A 14405-nucleotide genomic window follows, 5' to 3' on the forward strand; every position below is an offset into this window, starting at 1 on the left:
CATGGCATCATAATTCCCCTTGTTTAAATTCAGGACCTTAGTCTCTGAGTCAATTTCTTCGCTCTCCATTTCGAGTGAGAAATCGATCATGTTATGATCGCTCTGACCCAAGGGTCCCCGTACAACAAGATTACTGATTAGTCCCTTCTCATTGCACAGTACCCAGTCCAATATAGCCTGTTCCCGAGTTGGTTCCTCGACATATTGATCCAGATAACCATCCCTTAAACACTCAAGGAATTCCTCCTCCTCATTATTTTTACTGATTAGGCTAGTCCAATCTATATGTAAGTTAAAGTCACCTATGATGACAGGTTGACATATTGTGCTGCACTGTTGGAGCAGCTGTCCTTTGGATGACATGTTAAACTGAGGCCCTGTCTGCTTGCTCAGGTGGATATTAAAGGGGTAATTTTGATGGGCACAAAATCCTACTGGGCCTGATGATCTCTGCATCCAGATTCATGATAAGTGCCCCTGGCAGCTGAAGCTCCATGTTCGGAGCACTATTTAAAAAAAAATTACCCTTAAAGATCCCACGGCACTATTTGAAGAACATGGAGTTCTGCCACTGTCCCAGCCAATGGTGCTCCCTCTACTAGAGTTGCCAACTCTGATTGGAAGCATTACTGGAGCTTATATCACATGACATTCGACCATGTGATGCCTAATCACTTGACATTTGACCGCATGATTTCTACAAATGTTATTGCATTTACCTTATAAAGACTGGGTCCCCTGTGGTTGAATATCTTTGCTCATGGTTTCCCGCCAGCAGCTGTTGTGTGAGAAGTTCCAAGAACCAGGAGGCCTCCCGTGAGCAGGTGAAGAGGGGAAACCGAGTAGGGAAGAGGGGAAACTGAGAGTAAAGAAGAGGGGAAACCAAGGGCAGGGAAACCGGGGACGGGGAAGAGGGGAAACCAAGGGCGGGGAAGAGGGGAAACCAGGGACGGGGAAGAGGGGAAACTGAGGGCGGGGAAGAGGGGAAACCGAGGGCAGGGAAGAGGGGAAACTGGGGATGGGGAAGAGGGGAAACTGAGGGCGGGGAAGAGGGGAAACCGAGGGTGGGAAGAGGGGAAACTGGGGATGGGGAAGAGGGGAAACCGAGGGCAGGGAAGAGGGGAAACCAGGGACGGGGAAGAGGGGAAACTGAGGGCGGGGAAGAGGGGAAACCGAGGGTGGGAAGAGGGGAAACTGGGGATGGGGAAGAGGGGAAACCAAGGGTGGGGAAGAGGGGAAACCGGGGATGGGGAAGAGGGGAAACCGGGGATGGGGAAGAGGGGAAACCGAGGGTGGGGAAGAGGGGAAACCGAGGGTGGGGAAGAGGGGAAACCGGGGACGGGGAAGAGGGGAAACCGAGGGTGGGAAGAGGGGAAACCGGGGACGGGGAAGAGGGGAAACCGAGGGTGGGAAGAGGGGAAACCGAGGACGGGGAAGAGGGGAAACCGGGGACGGGGAAGAGGGGAAACCGGGGATGGGGAAGAGGGGAAACCGGGGATGGGGAAGAGGGGAAACCGAGGGCGGGGAAGAGGGGAAACCGAGGGTGGGGAAGAGGGGAAACCGAGGGCGGGGAAGAGGAGAAACCGGGGACGGGGAAGAGGGGAAACCGGGGATGGGGAAGAGGGGAAACCGAGGACGGGGAAGAGGGGAAACCGAGGACGGGGAAGAGGGGAAACCGGGGATGGGGAAGAGGGGAAACCGAGGGCGGGGAAGAGGGGAAACCGAGGGTGGGGAAGAGGGGAAACCGAGGGCGGGGAAGAGGGGAAACCGAGGGTGGGGAAGAGGGGAAACCGAGGGCGGGGAAGAGGGGAAACCGAGGGTGGGGAAGAGGGGAAACCGAGGGCGGGGAAGAGGGGAAACCGGGGATGGGGAAGAGGGGAAACCGAGGGCGGGGAAGAGGGGAAACCGAGGGCGGGGAAGAGGAGAAACCGAGGGCGGGGAAGAGGGGAAACCGAGGGTGGGGAAGAGGGGAAACCGAGGGCGGGGAAGAGGGGAAACCGAGGGCGGGGAAGAGGAGAAACCGAGGGCGGGGAAGAGGGGAAACCGAGGGTGGGGAAGAGGAGAAACCGAGGGTGGGGAAGAGGGGAAACCGAGGGCGGGGAAGAGGGGAAACCGAGGGCGGGGAAGAGGGGAAACCGAGGGCGGGGAAGAGGGGAAACCGAGGGCGGGGAAGAGGAGAAACCGAGGGCGGGGAAGAGGGGAAACCGAGGGCGGGGAAGAGGGGAAACCGAGGGCGGGGAAGAGGGGAAACCGAGGGTGGGGAAGAGGGGAAACCGAGGGTGGGGAAGAGGGGAAACTGAGGGCGGGGAAGAGGGGAAACCGGGGATGGGGAAGAGGAGAAACCGAGGGTGGGGAAGAGGGGAAACCGAGGGTGGGGAAGAGGGGAAACCGAGGGTGGGGAAGAGGGGAAACCGAGGGTGGGGAAGAGGGGAAACCGAGGGTGGGGAAGAGGGGAAACCGAGGGTGGGGAAGAGGGGAAACCGAGGATGGGGAAGAGGGGAAACCGAGGGCGGGGAAGAGGGGAAACCGAGGGCGGGGAAGAGGGGAAACCGAGGGCGGGGAAGAGGAGAAACTGAGGGTGGGGAAGAGGGGAAACCGAGGGCGGGGAAGAGGGGAAACCGAGGGTGGGGAAGAGGGGAAACCGAGGGTGGGGAAGAGGGGAAACCGAGGGTGGGGAAGAGGGGAAACCGAGGGCGGGGAAGAGGGGAAACCGGGGATGGGGAAGAGGGGAAACCGAGGGCGGGGAAGAGGAGAAACCGAGGGTGGGGAAGAGGGGAAACCGAGGATGGGGAAGAGGGGAAACCGGGGATGGGGAAGAGGGGAAACCGAGGGTGGGGAAGAGGAGAAACCGAGGGTGGGGAAGAGGGGAAACCGAGGGTGGGGAAGAGGGGAAACCGAGGGCGGGGAAGAGGGGAAACCGAGGGTGGGGAAGAGGGGAAACCGAGGGTGGGGAAGAGGGGAAACCGAGGGTGGGAAGAGGGGAAACCGAGGATGGGGAAGAGGAGAAACCGAGGGTGGGGAAGAGGGGAAACCGGGGATGGGGAAGAGGGGAAACCGAGGGCGGGGAAGAGGGGAAACCGAGGGTGGGGAAGAGGGGAAACCGAGGGTGGGGAAGAGGGGAAACCGAGGATGGGGAAGAGGAGAAACCGAGGGTGGGGAAGAGGGGAAACCGAGGATGGGGAAGAGGGGAAACCGAGGATGGGGAAGAGGGGAAACCGGGGATGGGGAAGAGGAGAAACTGAGGGTGGGGAAGAGGAGAAACCGAGGGCGGGGAAGAGGGGAAACCGGGGATGGGGAAGAGGAGAAACCGAGGGCAGGGAAGAGGGGAAACTGAGGGTGGGGAAGAGGAGAAACCGAGGGTGGGGAAGAGGGGAAACCGAGGGTGGGGAAGAGGGGAAACCGGGGATGGGGAAGAGGGGAAACTGAGGGTGGGGAAGAGGAGAAACCGAGGGTGGGGAAGAGGGGAAACCGGGGATGGGGAAGAGGGGAAACCGAGGGCGGGGAAGAGGGGAAACCGAGGATGGGGAAGACGGGAAACCAAGGATGGGGAAACCGAGGGCGGGAAGAGGGGAAACCGGGGACGGGGAAGTGGGGAAACCAAGGGCGGGAAGAGGGGAAACCGGGGACGGGGAAGAGGGGAAACTGAGGATGGGGAAACAGAGTGGGGGGGTGGGAAGACAGAAAATGGAGATTGGGGAAGAGGGGAAAGTGAGGAACAGCCTCATTTCAGACCACTCATTTCAGAGGACCCCCCCCAAGTGACACTAGGGGAATATCGCAGAGCGAACTACCAGGACATATCAGTATAACACATCAAGAGATGACCCTGTTGGTGTCTGATTTACATTTTCAACAATTACAAGCAGTGTGCACATAAATCAGAATATCCGGTCCAAAAGCTGACAGTTGCCGACCTGACCCGATAGGAGGATTTGAAGAGCAGAGCCTAATGTCTCAATCTCACACACGGCAGGCTGCTCTTGCTCTTGCCTCTGATTACAGCTCTATAATAATGGGAGTCGGCTGTACAAGTCCCATAACCACAACAGTGAGTTGACCCTGTGAGTCATACCGAGACTCCCCGATTGCTGAGACAGGACTGCCACCACCTATGAATCCCGAGCCCTTCCGATTCCTGACTATCCCAACTGCACTACACACGGCCCGGCTCTCAGCGGGTGACTTCACGGAGCCGGGGGTGGGGGGTGCACTGCGGCAGGAAATTTGAACCGCTGACCTCCTGGGCTGCTGGAGGCAGCGCTCGGGGGAGGAACTGCAATTCCAGGAAACTCCCAGTCATTCCGTAGGGTTGGGAACCCTACTGTCAATCAACACCACAAAACACATGCCAAGTTTCTCTAACTAACAACGATCACTGCACTTTAAAGCAGTTCTACGCCTTCGCAGGTCCCATACACATGTTTTATCTTAAATGTTGAGGTAAAAGCTTAGACAACAATAACAACTTGCATTTATATAGTGCCTTTAACATAGTAAAACGTCCCAAGGGAACAATTGATTTTAATTATTAATAATATAATGAATTTTAATGTGATGATTTTCTTTTGCCCTCAAGCTACAATAAAATATCTTGATATGTCATACCTTCCCCTCCCTCCCGGAACCACGATAGAGTTACCCTTGTCCTCACCTTTCACCCCACCAGCCTCCACATTCAACGGATCATCCTCCGCCACCTCCAATGTGATCCCACCACCAAACGCATCTTCCCCTCCCCTCCCCTTTCAGCATTCCGTAGGGACTGCTCCCTCCGAGACACTCCTCTATCACCCCCAGCACCCCTTCCCCTTCGCCCGGCACCTTCCCGTGCAAGCGGAGGAGATGTAACACCTGCCCCTATACCTCCCCCCTTCCCACTGTCCAGGGCCCCAAATACCCCTTCCAGGTGAAACAGCGATTTACTTGTACTTCTTGCAATCTAGTATACTGTATTCACTGCTCACGATGCGGTCTCCTCTACATTGGGGAGACCAAATGCAGATTGGGTGACCGCTTTGCGGAACACCTCCGTTCAGTCCGTAAGGGTGACCCCGAGCTTCCGGTCACCTGTCATTTTAATTCACCGCCCCATTCCCACTCGGACCTCACCATACTCGGGCTCTTGCATTGTTCCACGGAAGCTCAACGTAAACTCGAGGAACAGCACCCCATCTTCCGATTAGGCACTTTGTAGCCTTCCGGACTCAATATTGAGTTCAACAATTTCAGATCAGAACCTCGGCCCCTATTACATTTTTACATATATTTTTTATCCACACCTTTGTTTTGGCCCTTCCCCCTTTTTTACTCTCCCACATGGCAGCTGTCTCTCATTCTGCCAGCGCATTTCACACCTAATCTAGAGCCGTCTTTTGTCTCTCCACTAGTCCTATCACCATCTCGTCTCATTTTGAATACCTCTTAATGTCTCTTCACTTCTGTTTTGTTCTCTCATCCCCATTTCCCAGCCCCCAAACTGGCCTTTTAATCTGTTTCATTTCCTGTGTTTTTTCAGTCCTGATGAAGGGTTTCGACCTGAATCGTTGACTCTATTTCTCTCTCCACGGATGTTGCCTGGCCTGCTGAGTTTTTCCAGCATTTTCTGTTGTTATACCAGATATAATAGGTTTTGAAGCAAATCTTTCTGCTAGAAAAAAATGAATATTCAGACTAGACCTCAAAATGTTGGACCATGTTACTAGTTTCCCTGCTTTTTGTATCATATGTAAAATATTGCTTAACTCAGGTTCACACATTATGGGGTTGCAACTCCTTGTTGATAATTTTACAAAAAAAGTTCACAAGGGTAAAAAATTGTTAATCTTCTTTTATACACTTGCCTATATGTATAAGAACATAAGAACATAAGAAGTAGGAGCAGGAGTAGGCCATACGGCGCCTCGGGCCTGCTCCGCCATTCAATAGGATCATGGCTGATCCGAATCTAGACTCACGTCCACTTCCCTGCCCGCTCCCCGTAACCCCTAATTCCCTTATCTGCTAGGAAACTGTCTATCTCCATTTTAAATTTATTTAATGTTGCAGCTTCCGCAGCTCTCTGGGGTAGCAAATTCCATAGATTTACTACCCTCTGAGTGAAGAAGTTTCTCCTCATCTCAGTTTTGAAAGCCATGGTGTGGAGATGCCGGAGTTATCTGACATGATTCTCTGACTATATAAGCTGTGTCTTTATGCATTTCTCCACTTCACCTGAAGGAGGAGCAGCGCTCCGAAAGCTTGTGATTTCAAATAAAGCTGTTGGACTATAACCTGGTGTTGTGTGATTTCTTACAGTTTTGAAAGGGCAGCCCCTTATTCTTAGATTATGCCCCCTAGTTCTAGTCTCACCCATCAGTGGAAACATCCTCACCGCATCCACCCAATCAAGCCCCCTCATAATCTTATATGTTTCGATAAGATCGCCTCTCATTCTTCTGAACTCCAATGAGTAGAGTCCCAACCTACTCAACCTTTCCTCATACGTCAACCCCCTCATCTCCGGAATCAACTGAGTGAACCTTCTCTGAACCGCCTCGAGAGCAAGTATATCTTTTCTTAAATATGGAAACCTAAACTGCACGCAGTATTCCAGGTGTGGCCTCACCAATACCCTGTATAACTGCAGCAAGACTTCCCTGTTTTTATACTCCATCCCCCTCGCAATAAAAGCCAAGATTCCATTGGCCTTCCTGATCACCTGCTGCACCTGCATACTAACTTTTTGTGTTTCATGCACCAGGACCCCCAGATCCCTTTGTACTGTAGCACTTTGCAGTTTCTCTCCATTTAGATAATAACTTGCTCTTTGATTTTTTCTGCCAAAGTGCATAACCTCACACTTTCCAACTTTACATTGCATCTGCCAAATCTCTGCCCACTCACTTAGCCTGTCTATGTCCTTTTGCAGGTTTTTTATGTCCTGCTCACTCACTGCTTTCCCTCCCATCTTTGTATCATCGGCAAACTTGGATATGTTGCACTTGGTCCCTTCCTCCAAATCGTTAATATAGATTGTAAAGAGTTGGGGTCCCAGCACTGACCCCTGCGGAACACCACTAGTTACTGATTGCCAGCCCGAGAATGAACCATTTATCCCAACTCTTTGTTTTCTGTTAGATAGCCAATCTTCCACCCATGCCAGTATATTACCCCCAATCCCGTGATTTCTTATCTTGATCAGTAATCTTTTGTGTGGAACCTTGTCAAATGCCTTTTGGAAGTCCAAATACACTACATCCACTGGTTCCCCTTTATCCACCCTGTATGTTACATCCTCAAAGAATTCGAGCAAATTTGTCAAACATGACTTCCCCTTCATAAAACCATGCTGACTCTGTCCTATTAAATTATGTTTATCCAAATGCTCTGTTACTGTTTCCTTAATAATGGACTCCAACATTTTGCCAACCACAGATGTTAGGCTAACTGATCTATAGTTTCCAGCTTTTTGTCTACTTCCCTTCTTAAATAAGGGTGTTACATTAGCAGTTTTCCAATCTGCCGGGACCTTTCCTGAGTCCAGGGAGTTCTGGAAAATAATCACCAATGCATCCACAATCCCTACCGCCACTTCTCTCAAGACCCTAGGATGTAGGCCATCAGGTCCAGGGGATTTATCCGCCTTAAGTCCCATTATTTTACTGAGTACCATCTCCTTAGTGATTTTAACCGTGTTTAGCTCCTCCCCCCACCTCCCCATTGCCCCCTGTTTGTCCAGTGTTGGGATATTTTTAGTGTCCTCTACTGTAAAGACTGATACAAAATATTTGTTCAGCGTCTTTGCCGTCTCCATGTTCCCCACCACTAGTTTCCCGGTCCCATCCTCTAAGGGACCAACGTTCACTTTAGCCACCCTTTTTCTTTTTATATAGCTGTAGAAACTCTTGCTATCTGTTTTTATGTTTTTTGCCAGTTTACTTTCATAATCTATCTTCCCTTTCTTAATTAATCTTTTAGTTATTGTTTGCTGGCTTTTAAATGCTTCCCAATCTTCTATCCTCCCACTAGATTTGGCTACTTTATATGCCCTTGTTTTCAGTCGGACACTATCCTTTATTACTTTACTAAGCCATGGATGGCTGTCTTTTCTTTTATTCCCCTTTTTCCTCAGTGGAATATATTTATCTTGAAAGATGTGAAATATCTCCTTGAATGTAGACCACTGCTCTTGTACCGTCTTACACTTTAATCTGTTTTCCCAGTCCACTTTAGTCAATTCTACTCTCATACCTTCATAGTCTCCTTTATGGCTTTGCAAATGTTTACCATTTATACATAAATGGTATTAGCAATTTGTTTAATGTTGGTGCTCAGAAAATGTTATACCAGGCAATTTGACTGGAAGAGTTTTCCCAACAGCTATTTGATCATGGGACATCACTAGCAATCACGATCCTGTACTTAATGTCTGGAGGAACCATACCCCAACAAGGAGTCAATACCTTCAGGTGAGAAGGCGGGAAGGGGGGATAATGATGCAAAGAACTAACTTATTCACTACATCTAACTCTTTACAAAATGTATTCAGTCTATATAAATAAATGATTTATTAATTTGTCTCACTCATGCTCAAAAATTCCAGTCTTAAGTAGAGTCCATCACTGGTTATCTGCTACTATTTCTAGAGACCAGTGCCTTTTTCACTCATTGTGCTCTTGTTCTGATGGAGGAAAATAATTTTGTTTAAAAAATTAAGCAGCTGAGTTTATGACTCTCTGTCTTATTCCAGAAATATTTTACATGTGAAAATACTCAACAACCCTGAGAAGTACTAAACCTGCTTTAGGCTGCAGCTCTGCAATAACCAGATATCCCCAGTGGTCAGTTAAACAACTGAAGCATGCCTTGCTTAACTCCAGATCCCTCTTTGTGATTCATTACTTGGCAAATGTTGCAAATTGATGCTTTTTTTAGCCAGGATGGTAATGCAATGTAAGGCAATTTCTTGCTATAGTAGGGGACTGTACAAATTGGGCCAGATTTTGTTGAAAAAATAATGGCGTATGAACGATGCACGCCAGTATTAATGTGACCCGTGAATTGCGAATTGCTACAAGTTGTTGGCCGATTTGTACCATTCCGCCATTAGCTTTGCAAAAAAGGCATCTCGCAAATAACCTCCCTGTGATTTTCATGAAGTTGCTGCATTTGCACATTAATTGCCCATTAAACTAGCCACAGAAAGTTAAATCCAGTAATTAACAGCTTAAGTAACCTTTTAACGATGTGAAAATTGTTAATGAGTGCCAATCAACCTCTCTTACTCAGAAAGTGAACAATTATGTGTGGAAACTCATTCCTTCAGGTTGTGAATTGTTTTAGGAGATTTTACAAATGCCAAATTTTAATTGAAAAAAAAATCTTATTTTTCCTTTCTCGTTTCTTCTCTTTCTTAATCCAATCTTTCTTTCCCTCTCTTTATTTCTCTTTCAATACCTGATTTGACATTGAATTCACCCTCTCTACTTCACCCTCCTTCTGAGGCCTTCCTCTGTTTATTTCTCAATCCTTAAATCTCATTGGTTAAGGAGATACACTTTTTGTCCAGTTGAGCACCAAGGTCCCAGATGCCCAGTTGTCCTCGCTGTTATCAGCTCGCACTTCCAGCAACTTTGTGGGCAAAAAATTTTAAAACCTAAATGTGCAGGAACAAGTCTAACTAGCAAGATGTCCCGCCCCAGCAAAATCTGGCACGATGTATTTCACTTCTTTTCCAAAGCACTCAGTTTCTCAATCATTTGGTTTATCCATGTTTTGCCAAAAATGATGCTTTGTGCTGAAATAACAATAAAACCCACATATGCCAACCGTGGGCAAAATTGTAGCATACTGCCCCACGGGGATCAGAAAATGGGGTGAAACCTGCTTCTGTTGGGATTTCACCCTGTGTTTTCTATTTCACCATTTTCTGTCAGCGGGGGACATGGGCAGATCTTGCACCTGCATTGCTCTGTGTCAAGGGGGCGTGTCTGAGGGCTTTGTGCCTACCCTGGGAATTTTGCACTTTACGCCCTCCATAGCCCTCAGTGGAACTCATGCCAGCTGAGAGTTGACATGATTCCCATTGAGATCTGTAAAAAGGTCCCACGCCTTTACTAGGAAAAGGAAATTGATCCTAGAGCGGGATCAATTACTTTTCTCTAAAGGGCTGCTTGCTCTACTGAGAACGGAAGTATCAAAGAGGACATTTTTTCTCTTGGCCTTATGTCGGTCATTGGAGTGGGCGTCAGTAATGTGTTCTTGCAGGCATTGGTAGCCTACCCTGGCAATGTAGATGGTCCCCATCCCCAGGATTTTGCACGGGGTCTCTCGTCTGGGGCTAGGGTGGGCAGGTTTTCTGCTCGACTGCACTTGCACTGACAAAGCAGACCCCCAAGAATTTTGGGCGCTCAGTATTTCCCATGTGTCAGTTTGTCACAAGAGACATCGGCTTTTTCACTGAAATTTGAGGCTGTCAGGATTCATGGAAAGTGGGACTGGGAGCTGTTAGAATGAAGCAAATTGGTTAGAGGGCTAGATTAGATACTATTACAACCAATCAGATTCTTTGGTGGGTGGGTGTGGGTGCTAGAAAAATTAATCAATCTGACTTTACTTTCTCTCACCATTGGTAATACGTGAACTTGCGGCAGAAAAGCTTAAAATGAGCTGATGGTTTCTGAAAGTAACAGTTACACGTGTATTCATTTAGTATTTGTCCCTAAAGAAATTATATATAACAAATAAGTTGAAAAAGTGCAGCTATTAAAATTGTTCTTTTTTTCATAGAATCTTTCGAGAACATTGGGCCAGATTTTGCTGTCAAAGTAACTGAGGCTAATGGCGCTCGGCATGATTTATGTGTAAATGCTACAGCAAATTCAGCCGAGGGGCAGATGCGCAGTTAAATGTGAATATCTAAAAGTTGCTGTCTGAGCTCTTCTGCTCCACGGTTAGCTTTGCAAAAACAGCATCTCACTGTCTGCCTCACCAACGAAATGTATTGAATGTCGTGAATTTGCTGTATTTGTACAGTAGATACGAACTAAGCTCGCTACAGAAAGTTAAGTCTTGACCTTAGTAGTGTAAGTACCCTTTGAACGATGTGATAATTGTTAATTACTGCCAATCAATCTCTCTGGCACTAAAAATTAACTATTGCAAGTGTGGAGTCTCATTCCTTCAGGTATTAATTGTTGTTGGAGAATTAAACAATGTAAAATTTAAAATTTAAACTTTTTTTCACTTTTCCTTTCTATCTCTCTCTCTCTCTCTCAATCCAATCTTTCTTCTCTTTATTTCTCTTTCGGTACCTGATTTGACATTGAATTCACCCACTCTAATTTACACTTCCTTCTCAACCCTTCTGTTGTTTATTTCTCAATCTTTCGATCTCATTGGCTAAGAAGATACCCCGTTGGCTGCTCTGTTCATTCAGCTCCGAGATGCCCTGTTTCCCTCGCTGCACCGTTATCAGCTCGCACTTTCAGCAACTTAATGAGCAAAAGTTCTTTGAGCTGAAAGGTGCAGGGGCAAGTCTAACTAATACCAGACACTGTTAGATGCCCTGCTAAATAATGTGAAACTGCATGCAACTGTTATTTGAGATAAGAAAGGTGATCCCTAGTATTATTTATTTGAGCATTACTGTCATTACACTTGCAGAATTGCCAAGTTTGGAAATAAAATAGTGGGATTGGTGTAGTGATGAATTTTACTTAATTTACACTGAGATTTCCAAATGTAGGCGTTTACTACAGTGATGTGTAATGCAGATTGTTGGCCTATTTGTGGGTGAGTTGTAGTTCCCAATTACATTCTGTAACTTTGAAAACTTTTCGTTTTTCAAAAAAACATTGTGCACCGCCTGTATTAGAAGTCAGCATCCACGTGGAAATGTGATAAATTACATTAATAATCAATAAGAAAAAAAAAACTTGCATTTGCATAGCACCTTTCATGTCCTCAGGACGTCCCAACACGATTCACAGCCAATTAAGTTTAAAAAAAAAATGTCTTCACTATTGTTATGTACAGGAAACTTTCTGATATCTGGCACTGACGGGACCGAGCTGGTGCCGTACCATCAAAAGTGCCGGACATACCAGCGTTAATGTTGAAACATACGGAACTGAAAAGCTCCGTGTGAATCAACAAACCCTGTTGCTTAGCAACAGCTTCAAAACAGACAGCTGCAGCTGCAAGCGTCTCTAGCTGAAGCTGTTGCTATAGCTACAGACCTTGCAGTGTCTGACTGGGAAAAAAAAAGCAACGAGAACTAAAAAAACTTATAGAAAACAGCTCCTGATTTTTGCCGTTAGATCGCGTATTCCGGACATATAACCTCCGGATAAACCAAAGTTTCCTGTAGTTAAATGTGGCAAACAATGTGCACACAGCAAGGTCCCATAAACAAAAATGAGTTAAATGGTGAGATAAGCAATTTTGCTGGTGTTGGTTGAGGGATCGATGTTGCTTTTCTTTAAATCTTTCATGTCCATGAGCAGGCAGACTAACATCTGTTTCACATCTTATCCAAAAGACAGCACCTCCGGCAGTGCAGCACTCCCAGAGTATGACGAGGAGTGTCAGCCTAGATTACATGCTCAAATCCTGTAGTTGGGCTCCTATATAGCCTAACTCTACTTTTAAGATTATGTCCTCTTGTTCTGGATTCCCCCACCAGAATAAATAGTTTCTCTGTATCCTATCAAATCCCTTAATCATTTTAAACACCTCAATTAGATCACCCCTCAACCATGTAAACTCAAGATAATACAAGCCACGTATATGTAATCTGTCCTCACAATTTAACCTTTTAAGCTCTGGTGTCATTCTGGTGTATCTGTGCTGTACCCCTTCTAAGGCCAATATATCTTTCCTGAGGTGCAATGCCCAAAACTAAACACCGTTCTCCAGATGGGGTCTGAGCAAGTTTATGTACAACTGAAGCATCACTTCCTCACTTTTAAAATCCAACCTCCTTGAGATAAAGGCCAACATTCCATTAGCCTCTTTGATTGCCTTTTGTACCTGTGCGCTAGCTTTTAGTGATTTGTGTACACGAACACCTAAATCCCTTTGCGCCTCCATAGCTCCTAGTCCCTCACCATTAAGAAAATATTCTGATTTGTCTGTCTCAGATTTCATTGGGTGACCTCCCATAAAGTTTTCTCCACTCACTCAATCTGTCTATGTCCCTCTGTAAATTCCTTCTCCCATCCACACAACTTACTGTGCCTCCTAACTTAGTGTCATCTGCAAACTTGACTGATATGTCATAAAGCTTACATTCAGTGTTGCTTTTGAGCTGTTAATTTTTGGGGATTTGTGTCAGCAATTTTTGAAGCCATTGATCAGCTTAAGCTACTTTTCTAATTGGACACGCATGAAAACCTGTCAAACAAAAGTCCTTTGCGAGCCATGCATTGAATGTGAGACATGCTGTTGTATAGATTAGAATAAAGAAATGCCACTAAAATCTCACAATCCTGAAGAAGATGAAAGGGAACAGGCAAATGGCATTATTATACTAAGAACTTCACACTGCAGTTACACCAGTAGCTCTGGGAATATGGTATAAAGATCTTAGTGTAGAGCAGCTTTTTAAAATTTGTTCCTGGGATGTGGGCATCGCTGGCAATTCCAGTTTTTATTGCCCATCCCTAATTGCCCTTCAGAAGGTTTTATTGAGTTGCCATCTTGAACTGCTGCAGTCCGTGTGGTGAAGGTACTCCCACAGTGCTGTTAGGGATGGATCTCCAGGATATTGACCCAGCGACGATGAAGGAACGGTGATATATTTCCAAGTCAGGATGGTGTGTAACTTGGAGGGGAACTTGGAGGTGATGGTGTTCCCATGTGCCTGCTGCCCTTGTCCTTCTAGGTGGTAGAGGTCGCGGGTTTGGGAGGTACTGTCGAAGAAGCCTTGGCGAGTTGCTGCAGTGCATCTTGTAGATGATACACACTGCAGCCATGGTGCACCGGTGGTGGAGGGAGTGAATGTTTAAGGTGGTGGATGGGGTGCCAATCAAGCGGGATGCTTTGTCCTGGATGGTGTCGAGCTTCTTGAGTGTTGTTGGAGCTGCACTCATTCAGGCAAGTGGAGAGTATTCGATCACACTCCTGACTTGTGCTTGTAGATGGTGGAAAGGCTTTGGGGAGTCCAGAGGTGAGACACTCACTGCAGAATACCCCGCCTCTGACCTGTTCTTGTTAGCCACACTATTTATGTGGCTGGTCCAGTTAAGTTTCTGGTCAATGGTGACCCCCAAGATGTTGATGGTGGGGGATTCAGCGATAGTAATGCCATTGAATGTTAAGGAGTGGTGGTTAGACTCTTGCTTGTTGGAGATAGTCATTGCCTGGCACTTGTGTGGTGTGAATGTTACTTGCCACTTATCAGCCCAAGCCTGAATGTTATCCAG

The sequence above is a fragment of the Somniosus microcephalus genome, chromosome 5 (assembly GCF_052327205.1).
Source record: "Somniosus microcephalus isolate GS21.2 chromosome 5, FLI_Smic_1.0, whole genome shotgun sequence".
NCBI classification, from domain to species: Eukaryota; Metazoa; Chordata; class Chondrichthyes; order Squaliformes; family Somniosidae; genus Somniosus; species Somniosus microcephalus.